Below are 11,235 nucleotides of genomic sequence, written 5' to 3' on the forward strand. Positions count from 1 at the left end.
TTTTATCCCGTTCGGACGTGCTCTAAATATCAGCTTGCTGCGCCTCCGACCCTTTCTCATTGTTCGACAACGTCGGCCCCGCAACTACCGCCTTTGCAGCGAGCTCCCGAACTCTCGATCTGGTTAAGGCCTGAACGCTAGCCTCACCAAACAAAAGCCCCTTCTCGCGCAGGAGGTGATCGGACCTGTTCGAAAATAGGTACGGGTACTGGGGGGGGGGGCGGGGAGGGGAGGCAGCATAGATGACACTGCGGCCTCCGTCTCAAGTGCTCCGAAAGGTCCTTCAATAAGCACTTTTGCTACGGGCAGACACACGCTATGAGCTTTCACGGCTTGCTTGATCCATGCGCACTCACCCGTGAACATATCGGGTTCTACGTAAGAGGGGTGAACTACATCCATTGTAGCTGCGGAATCACGAAGCACTCGGCACTCTTTCCCGTTCACGAGGAGGTCTCGCATGTAAGGCTCGAGAAGCTTCATGTTCTCGTCAGTGCTGCATAATGACAAAAATACGACTTTTGTTTTTGTTTCCGGACACTGCGCCGAAAAAGACCCGGCTTCTGGCACGTATAACACACGCGCGTTTGCCTCGTCTCGAACCGCTTTCTGCGTTCGGCTTCGGCTGCCGCCGTCTCCTTACGTTCGGTCGGACACTGCGCCGAAAAGTGACCCGGCTTCTGGCACGTATAACACACGCGCGCTTGCCTCGTCTCGAACCGCTTTCTGCGTTCGGCTTCGGCTGCCGCCGTCTCCTTACGTTCGGTCGGACTGCTTTCACTCGCATCCGCACTACGTGTGTCCCCCCTTGCTCTCATGGGCGTAAACTTCGGCCTCTCAAACTTGGAACCAAATTCACCCTTTTGACCGTCCTTAGCTCCGCGAGCCCGACGCGTCACAAACTCCTCGGCTAGCTCGGCGGCTTTAGCCACCGTACTAACGTCTGGCCTATCCAAGACCCAGTATCGCACGTTCTCAGGTAACCGACTATAAAGCTGTTCCAGCCCGAAACACTGCAGAACTTTCTCGTGGTCACCAAACGCTTTCTCTTCTTTGAGCCGCTCCTGCATGTTTGACATAAGCCTGTAGGCAAACTCTGTATATGACTCACTTCTGCCTTTCTCATTTTCCCGAAACTTCCGACGGAACGCCTCCGCTGACAGCCTTTACTTTTTTAGCAGACTCGATTTCACTTGGTCGAAATCCTCTGCCTCCTCTCTCTTCAAGCGAGCGACTACGTCGGCCGCCTCGCCGGGTAACAAAGTGTGCAAGCGCTGTGGCCACGTTTCCCGAGAGAACCCCTGCTTCTCGCACGTTCGCTCAAAGTTAACCAAGAACAAACCAATGTCCTCTCCAAGCTTAAACGGCCGCATCAGGTCAGTCATTTTGAACGATACTCGTTCTCCTGCACCGTGTGCCTGACTTCCATTACGAGCGCGTTCCATCTCTACCTCGAGACGCTTCATTTCCAAAGCGTGTTGACGGTCGCGATCCTCTTTCTCTTTTTGCTCTTTACGTTCGCGCTCCTGTCTTTTTGCCGTTTCCCTCTCCTCAATGGTCTCAAGGCATTCCGACAGCTCGTCATCCTCAGCTTCTAACTCAAGAATAGCCCTTAGCAGTTCTGGTTTTCTGAGTTTGTCTGAGACATCCAGATCCAACTCTCTTGCAAGCTCCAGCAATTTCCGTTTGCGCAACGACTTCCAATCCATGGCTGCTCTGAATGCTGCTTTCCCTACTGCCTACTATTGTCTTGCCGCAAACTAACCCGGCAGCAACGACAACCACAATTACCAGCTCTGTTTCTGACACTAACGAAAGCCTGGCAAAACTCAGAAGAAGAATGTCCCGCACTCACCAAACCTCGCAGCCAAGAATTCAGCGCAGTCGTTCCGCTGCAGGCAACCAGTCATCACACAGGGCTCGTTGCACTGCTCCCGGATGGTCGTTGTGCTGCTCAGCATACAGTCGACCGCATATCTTCGCTGCTGGCCTCCGTTGGCGCGATCTCACCGCTGGCAAACAGTTGTTGCAGATGGGTCACAAGCCCCAAGGGTAACGTTGGCCTGGCGGCCTGGGGCACAGCTGGAAGCATCCGAAGGTCCTGGCAAAGGATGAGTCGACTGCTAACAGAACAACTTGTTTATTATAGCATCGCAAAAGAGTGGCCGGTCAGGTCGACCGAAGTGGAGAGACGGGAGAGCACGTTACTCGACGGAAGAATTCGAAGCCTCTCTCGGCGTCCGGGGGCAGCTGCTTTTATACTCTCGGAGTCGAGGGCAAGAAGGAACGGCTCTGAAAGAGGCGCACGGACACGTTGTGACAAGAAGTGACGTATCCGCCGGGCCGGCGCCGGTCCAACCTCCTCGCTTCACAGTTGGGGAGCTCCTCTCCCCGGCTGCCGCGCTTTGACAAGCGTGGGCACCAACGTGCACACACACACACACACACACACACACACACACACACACACACACACACACACACACACACACACACACACACACACACACACACACACACACACACACACACACACACACACACACACACACACAAACACACACACACACACACACACACACACACACACACACACACACACACACACGAAGACACGTGGCATTGAAACATGCCTGGACGCGCTTAGCAGGTGTTGGGACAGCACTGAACTGGCCAAAATGTCCGCCGCTGTGAACGAAGCCCCGGCGTCCGTTGCATCCGCGCCGGCTATACCGCACGTCGGAGGCGAAACGTAACAGCACCCAAGGTGTAGCGGGGGGGGGGGGGGGAATCAAAGCTGGAAGCAGGGCGGCCCGTGGGTTTGGGCTCGCAGAGGCCCAACCCACGGACCAGTCTGGGTTCTAGCTTTGGTGTCCCCGTTGCCACTTTGGTGTCCTGGAGGCGCCGCCAACAAGGCAAAGTAATGACGTTGTTACAATTAGTAAAAAACACGACTGACTAAATATAATTACGTCCAGCCGCCAACCTGTGACGATAAGTTCAGCACTACCGCGACTTCTGCAACACCATGTGAGAACTTTGCCCCTGAAGGTACGTCGGACAGACTTTCTCGCGGCTGCGGCGCTGGTACTGAGTCAGTCATCGTCACCGGCGGCCTTTCAGCCACTTGGGTCCAACCGCGTTGGCTAAGGCGGTCTGCCTTCTAGATTTTCAATATATGCGGCCCGGGTCGCTACGGCTACGGTCGCTGCTGCACCCACAGAGAAATCTGTGATGTTATTTACAAGGTACATTGCCGTAAGGCGCGAAAAAGCTATGATCCGCCACGACTAACTTAACACGAGTGTCGCAGGCGCGAGACACTCTGTCCGACAGAGCGGTCGCCAAATCGGGCGTCAGTGCCCGCTGCTTCACCTATTTTACAGCGCCGGCAGCCACCGTACGAGCGTAAACAAACTCGACCCCACTCCGCAATGCCAGCACGCCTAGGGACAAATGCCTACAAGACGCGCTAAGAAACTTCGTCCGTAGTGCCCAGGCAGAGTCATATTGGGGGCAACACGGATGACGATTATTGCTGTGGGACGAGATACGCCCCAAAGGGTGTAAATTTTTCTAAGAGTGTTGCGCGCATTTCCTTTCTTTAACGCTGCGAGCCCGGTACTTCCAAGTCACGAACGGCATGCGCGTTATCAGTGTGACAATGCATTCTCGAGAGGAAAGTAGCGAGCGCGTAGTTTTAAAGAAAAGAAACGCAAGCAAGGCAGATGACGATTATCGTTGTGTGACAAGATAAGCCCAAAATGGTGCAAACTTTTTTAAAGAGTGAAGCGCCAAAGGGTGCAAACTTTGAATCTGCAATTTTAATAAGTTTGCACCCTTTGGAGCTTATCTTGTCCCTCAACGATAATCGCCATCTGTCTTGCACGCATTTCTTTTTTTTTTTGCGCTGCGTCACGAGCGGCTAGCGCGTTATCAGCGTGACAGCATTGTCGACAGGAAAGTAGCGAGTCTCCTCCTCTTTCTGGTCCTGTCGTCTAGCGCAGTTTGAATTTTATTGTTACCATGGAACATCAGCGCCGTGTTTGTCTCCTCCTCTTTCTCCTGTCGTCTAGCGCTGTTTGAATTTTATTGTTACCATGGAACACCAACTCGCCCAATCCGCTGCCCTTCTGAAGTAGCGAGCTCTTAGTTTTCAAGAAACGCAAGCAAGGCCGATGACGATTATTGTTGTGTGACAAGGTAAGCCCCAAATGGTGTAAACTTATTTAATAGCATTCTGCATTCTTAAAATAAATTCGCACCCTTTGGGGCGTATCTTGCGTCACAACGATACACTCTTAAAACGATTGCACCCTTTGGGGTGTATATTTGTCCCACAACAATAATCGTCATCTGCCTTGCCTGTGTTTCCTTTCTTGAAAACTCGGCGCTCGCTACTTTCTTGTCGAGAATGCTGCGTCACACTGATAACGCGCATGCCGTTCTTGACTGGGAAGTACCGGGCTCGCAGCGTTAAAGAAAGGAAACGCGGGCAAGACAGATGACGATTATCGTTGTGGGACAAGATAAGCCCCAAAGGGTGTAAATTTTTCTAGAAGTGTACACTCTAGAAAAGTTTACACCCTTTGGGTTGTATATTTGTCACACAACTACACGCTTACGCAAAGTTACACCCTTTGGGGTGCATCTCTGCCACAGCAATAATCGTCATCTGCCTTGCTTGCGTTTCCTTTCTTGAAAACTCCGCGCCCGCTACTTTCCTGTCGGGAGTGCTATGTCATGCTGATAACGCGCATGCCGTTCGTTACTCGAAAGTACCGGGTTCGCCGCGGTAAAGAAAGGAAATGCGGACAAGATAGAAGACGATTATACACTCTTAAAACGGTTGCACCCTTGTGTGTATTTGTCCCACAACAATAATCGTCATCTGCCTTGCTGGCGTTTCCTTTCTTGAAAACTCGGCTCTGGCTACTTTCCTGTCGAGAATGCTGCGTCACACTGATAACGCGCATGCCGTTCGTGACTAGGAAGTACCGGGCTCGCAGCGTTAAAGAAAGGAAACGCGGGCAAGACAGGTGACGATTATTGTTGTGGCACAAGATACGCCCCAAAGGGTGTACATTTTTCAAAGAGTGTACACTTTAAAGAAAGTTTGCACCCTTTGCAGTCTATCTCGGCCACACAACGATAATCTTTCATCTGCCTCGATGCGTTTCCTTTCTTGAAAACGTCGCGCCCGCTGCTTTCCTGTCGGGAATGCTATGTCATGCTGATAACGCGCATGCCGTTCGTTACTGGAAAGTACCGGGCTCGCAGCGTTAAAGGAAACGCATCAAGGCAGATGACCATTATCGTTGTGTGGCAGATATGCACCCTAAAGGGTGCAAACTTTTTTACACTCTTAGAAACATTTACACCCTTTGGGGCGTATCTTGTCCCACAACAATAATCGTCATCTGTCTTGCCCGCGTTTCCTTTCTTTAGCGCTGCGAGCCCGGTACTTCCCAGTCACGAACGGCATGCGCGTTATCAGTGTGACGCACACTCTTAGGCAAAGTTACACCCTTTGGCTTGCCCCTTCTGCCACACAACAATAATCGTTATCTGCCTTGATGTGTTTCCTTTCTTTAACGCTGCGAGCCCGGTACTTTCCAGTAACGAACGGCACGCGCGTTATCAGCATAGAACAGTTTACACCCTTTGGAGTGCCCCTTCTGATAACGCGCATGCCGTTCGTTACTGGAAAGTTCCGGGCTCGCAGCGTTAAAGAAAGGAAACGCATCAAGGCAGATAACGATTATTGTTGTGTGGCAGAAGGGGCAAGCCAAAGGGTGTAACTTTGCCTAAGAGTGCAGCATTCTCGACAGGAAAGTAGCGAGCGCCGAGTTTCAAGAAAGGAAACGCAAGCAAGGCGGATGACGATTATTGTTGTGGGAAAAATATACACCCAAAGGGTGCAACCGTTTTAAGAGTGTAGAGTGTATTGTTTTGTGTCAAATATACACCCCAAAGGGTGCAACTGCTTTTAGAGTGTAAGAGTGTATAATCGTCATCTGTCTTGCATGCGTTTTCTTTCTTGAAAACGCTGCGCTCGCTACTTTCCTGTCGAGAATGTTGTCATGCTGATAACTCGCATGCCGTTCGTGGCTTGGAAGTACCGGGCTCGCAGCATTAAAGAATGGAAATGCGGGCAAGACAGATGAGGATTATCGTTGTGTGGCAAGATACGACCCAAAGGGTGTAATTTTGTTTAGAAGTGTAATCGTCATCTGTCTTGCCCGCATTTCCTTTCTTTAATGCTGCGAGCCCGGCACTTCCAAGTCACGAACGGCATACGCGTCATCAACGTGACATAGCATTCTCGACAGGAAAGTAGCGAGCGCAGCGTTTTCATGAAAGGAAACGCAAGCAATACAGATGGCGATTATCGTTGTGGGACAAATATTGACGCTTTTCGCGTAACAGTTCGTTCTAGAGAAACGAGATGGCGCTTTCGGCGGCGCGCCGGGCTTTAGCGCGCCGCACGTAGCCTCAGCAACAGCACACGAATACGAAACCACTACCGCTTCCACCTTGCTTTTGTGCGATCAGCTGTCGGAAATGCAGCTGAGTTTTCGCTGACGCACTGTGCTCCGATAATGTTGGATTGAATCATGTGGATTGAAGACGTGTGCAGTAGTTGGCTGCAAAAATAGTGACTGGCATGCATATTAAGCAATGGAATGAATCTGTATGGTCAAGTTCGCGGACCACTGCTGCAATTGTCCGTACGTGTTACCGGTACTTCGAGATGTACTACGACTTTCCTCGAGGATGCAGAAATTTGCTCACCCTCCAGCGTTGTATCGCTAAACTTTAAAAAAAAAGTGATTCAGCCCCGGAACGTCGGCAAGAGTGAGTAGAACTTGTTAAACAATGATAAAAGGAGTAGCACCGCGTCCTGTCTTAGTTTCGCGCACGGTATCAACAGACATCTACCACAACTGGCACGACAGCTTGCGCTCACTCTATCGCCAACTTATCAGTGAGTGAATCGGCGCACACTTGAATATATGCGCACCATATACGCACAATGAATGACGGACTACACGACAGCGCAAGAATGGTCGAAATTGGATTTTCGTGCTGGTCCACGGGAGTAAGCGAGTTACTAGCGATAATACATCCTTGCTACAAGGTATTACAATGTACAAAGCCGGCTACGTTTCAAGCCTTCCGCGCAGCAATAACAAATCTATCGGAAGTCAGCACACCCGCGAGCGATTAGGCAGAAAATAATCAGATAGTGACCGCACCGAGGAAGTCAGAAATGTGACAAGCTGATGCTTCAAAATATTTTGCCAAATAAAGAACGAAGAGCAAAACACACTAATCTTGATTCAATTCCTGAGCGGCAAATTTGGATAGCTTGGAATACATATTTGGCCCCGCTTTTAGAACAAGCACGATATACACTGCTCGCGCCGTTTGGACATAGCATAATCATCTCCGAAAGCGTTTTTGCATGTCCTCTGATGCTGTGGCCAAAGCTTCGTTTCGTCCACCTAGTCACCGTCTATATACGGTATCTCCCGAAACAGAGATTTGCTAAGCCGCACCGGCGTCATACAAATCTATTGTAAACACAGAGGAAACGGACGAAGTTGAGGCAAGCAATGGATGCATCACCACGTGATCAAACATGGCGGCGTCCACGGTATCGCCGCGAGAAGAGTTAATACATCCCAAAAGGTGCAACTGCTTTAAGAGTGATTGACAGGAAAGTGGAGAAAGGAAACGCAAGCAAGACACAAAGGTTTGGGGACAAGATTACGCCCCAAACGATGTAAAAAAATAAATAAAAATAAGCTGCTACGTCAAGAATGTTATAAGACCCGCCGTGGTTGCTTAGTGACTACGGTATTGGGCTGCTAAGCACGAAGTGGCCGGACCGAATCCCGCCCACGGCGGCCGCACTTCGATGGGAGCAAAATGCGAAAACACCCGTGGTACTTAGATTTAGGAGCGCGTTGAAGAACCCCAGGTGGTCGAAATTTCCGGAGTCCCCCACTACACGGCGTTCCTCATAACCAGATCGTGGTTTTCGCTCGTACAACCCCATAATTTAAAAATTCTGTATGTCACGCTGGAAGATGCACATGCCGTTCGTGGCCTGGAAGTACCGGGAAAGGCACGCAAGATAGATGACGATTATCGTTTGGGGACAAAATAGGCTGCTAAGACTTCAAACTTATTTTAGAGTGTGCAGACTGAGGCAAATTCGCATTTTTTTTCTTGCCAAACAAGTATACAATGCTACGTTTTAGATTGAAGAATCCGGACAATAAGATATGCGATATTGCTGCGAAATTATACGTGAATGGGGAGGGGGGATTCTGTAAGTGTCCACTATTTAGACTGTCCATTTCAGCGCACATTGATTGTATAGAGCTCGAAGCTGGTAGTGCGCGCCAATCGTCACCGCTGGCTCTCAAGATATATCTATTCAGCGTGCGCTGAAATGTCCAGTTGTTACGGTTTGCGTGTAGCACCTTGTGCAAAAAAGGATGCTCGACCACCATGCCTCATCGAAACGAAGGGTGAATCCCCAATTTGTTATGGTTGTCTCTAGTGGATGAAAGTCGGGCGGACGCCCCGCAGTGTTCACAGGTCCCTTTGTGTGTGTGCGGGAAAACACTTTTCACAAACGGTGCGACTCAAAGAGGGACCCCTTCCACGAACTGTCAGCACTTTCCGAGAAGCAACGTCGCCTAGAAGAAAGGCCCACCGAAAGTAGAACCTGCTGCAAAGCCACGACGAGGACTTACAACGTCACCTGCTGAGTGCCACCTGCGGAGGCGAGCTCGTCTAGGCTCACCGGAGAAAGTGGGACCAGCCGCAAAACAACGTCACTGGAGAAAGTGGGAGCAGGGGAGGTATTCTGAAAGATTCCACCTAGTGGACATGTCCATTTCGCCTGCTTCTCAAGTGCTGATTGGCTGGGGTGGGCTGCGCGTACACAGCAGCCAGGTGCCACAGCGAATCAGCACTTCAGCAGCAAACGAAATGGACATGTCCACTAGGTGGACTCTTACAGAATACCTCCCCAGCCACCCATCCACAACCAGACGCAGTGCGGGTGACGTGACGTTGACGTGAGCAAGATCCCGCCTACAATTTTAGGGGGCCTATTTAAGGGGCCCCGCAATGTACTTTTCACCTCATTCTCTTCTTCTTATCTTTCACCAACCATTGAATAAGCCGTGCAAGTTTCGCACTAGAAATCGTCTCGTCCTTGCCTGTTCGCCATGGTCTACCGGATGCCCGCAGCCCGCCGACAGCGCCGCTACCCAATAGTAACATCGGTCGAGCTTCGATAAACAGGCGCCGCAACGGATCGGCGGGGCACGCTACCCTGGAGAACGCAACACAGTCCACTAAGTGGACAGTCACAAAATACTCCCCCCCCCCCCCAGGTACTACATTAGGTTGAAGACAAACATACACATTGTATACAGAAAATAAGAGAACGTTCGAGCCGCATTCTGACCGCGCAGCACAATCACAGTCATGTAGTAGTTAAACATTGAACAATTAAATAATATAGCGCCTCAAATAAATGCAAATGCTCGCATTTGAAACTCTACACAGCTAGCGCTTCATTTCCGGATAGCAGGACACTTTGTAAATTCTTGTGTGCACTTATGAAATGGTGATGTCTGAAGTCTTAAACGGTGATGCACTGAAACTCGGCCGCTACGCGGCGCTAATTATTATGCAAAAGTCTCGTGTTTGATCGCGTGATTGGTGTTAAATAGAAAACTGGCGTTACACTGTATCTGCAATAATGAGCTTGGTGGTGTAGGTGTGAGCTTATCCTAAATACAGGGTCAAGTTCGCGGACCACTGCTGCAATTGTCCGTACGTGTTACCGGTACTTCGAGATGTACTACGACTTTCCTCGAGGATGCAGAAGTTTGCTCACCATCCAGCGTGGTATCGCTAAACTTTAAAAAAAAAGTGATTGTGCACTTACAGCTGCTCAGTTCTTGCTTTTCAGATAGCATTTCATGGTCCGGATCGTTCAACGTAACGCTTACCCGCCGTGGTGGCTTAGCGGCTGTGGCATTGCGCTGCTAAGCACGAGGTTGCGGGAACAACTCCCGGCCTCGGCGGCCGCGTTTTTCAAGGGTGCGAAACGCAAGAACGCCCGTGTGCCGTGCCTTGGACGATCGGATCCCCATGTAAAAAGTATATAATGAGCCTGCCACTACAGCGTGCCTCATAAGCTGATCATGATTTTGGCATTTAAAACCACAGATTTTCTTTAAATGTAAGACTTGGCACAGTAGCGTGTGCAGAGTTTTTAAGAAAGAAAACGCAAGCAAGACAGATGACGATTATCGTTTGGGAACCCGCCACGGTAGCCCTCTGGAGTTGCGCTGCTGAGCTCAAAGTCGCGGCTTGGATCCCGGCCGTGGCTGCCGCATTTGGATGGGGAAGAAATACAAAAACGCTCGGGCACTGATATTTAGGTGCAGATAAAGAACCTCAAGTGGTCAAAATTAATGCAAAGCTCTCCCACTACGGCATTCCTCGTAATCAGGTCGTGGTTTTGGCACCTTGAACGCCAGAACTTTATTTTTTTTATGTAAGTTTGGGCATATTGATATTCCATTTCACCTTTTAGCGCATAAAAATACAAAGGGAGAAGTATAAAAAGACGTAGACAAAGCGTTCTTTTCGTTTAATTTCACGAGCGTCGCATATGCATATAGGAGACAGAGTATAACAACTTGCGCAAGCGCATTTGTAGAACTTGATGAATCATGATAATAAATAAGTGTGAAACATATGAGGACAACAGTTTATGATAAAAGCAAGAAGGCGCTTTTTTATTTTTATTTCGGGACAAGGTATGCCTCAAAGGGTGTAAGCCTTTTGTAGAGTGTATAGAGTGACTCGATTAGCGGAGGGCATGCTGTTACGGTTCGCTGTGTGCGACGATGAAAGGAACGGATGCGAAGCGCCTGATACTCGACGTGCCTAACCTTCACGCTCGTCAGCATGAAAAGACTTGTCCGTCGGCTGTGTGCGATAGGATTATGCGCAAGTGCAAATCCTGCTCTCATTTGTCCTACGTTCATCCCCTCTACGCTAGTGAGTGGTTTCTCGTCGAACTCCTCTGTGTGGGCTGACCAGTGTGCTGACAAGGCCCTCTACCAGGGAGCAAGAGAGAATTAGTTGCCCGGATGGTGTAGGGTATAAGAAGGCCAGCTAGACGCCACGAAC

The sequence above is a fragment of the Dermacentor variabilis genome, unplaced genomic scaffold (assembly GCF_050947875.1).
Source record: "Dermacentor variabilis isolate Ectoservices unplaced genomic scaffold, ASM5094787v1 scaffold_12, whole genome shotgun sequence".
In the NCBI taxonomy this organism is placed as follows: Eukaryota; Metazoa; Arthropoda; class Arachnida; order Ixodida; family Ixodidae; genus Dermacentor; species Dermacentor variabilis.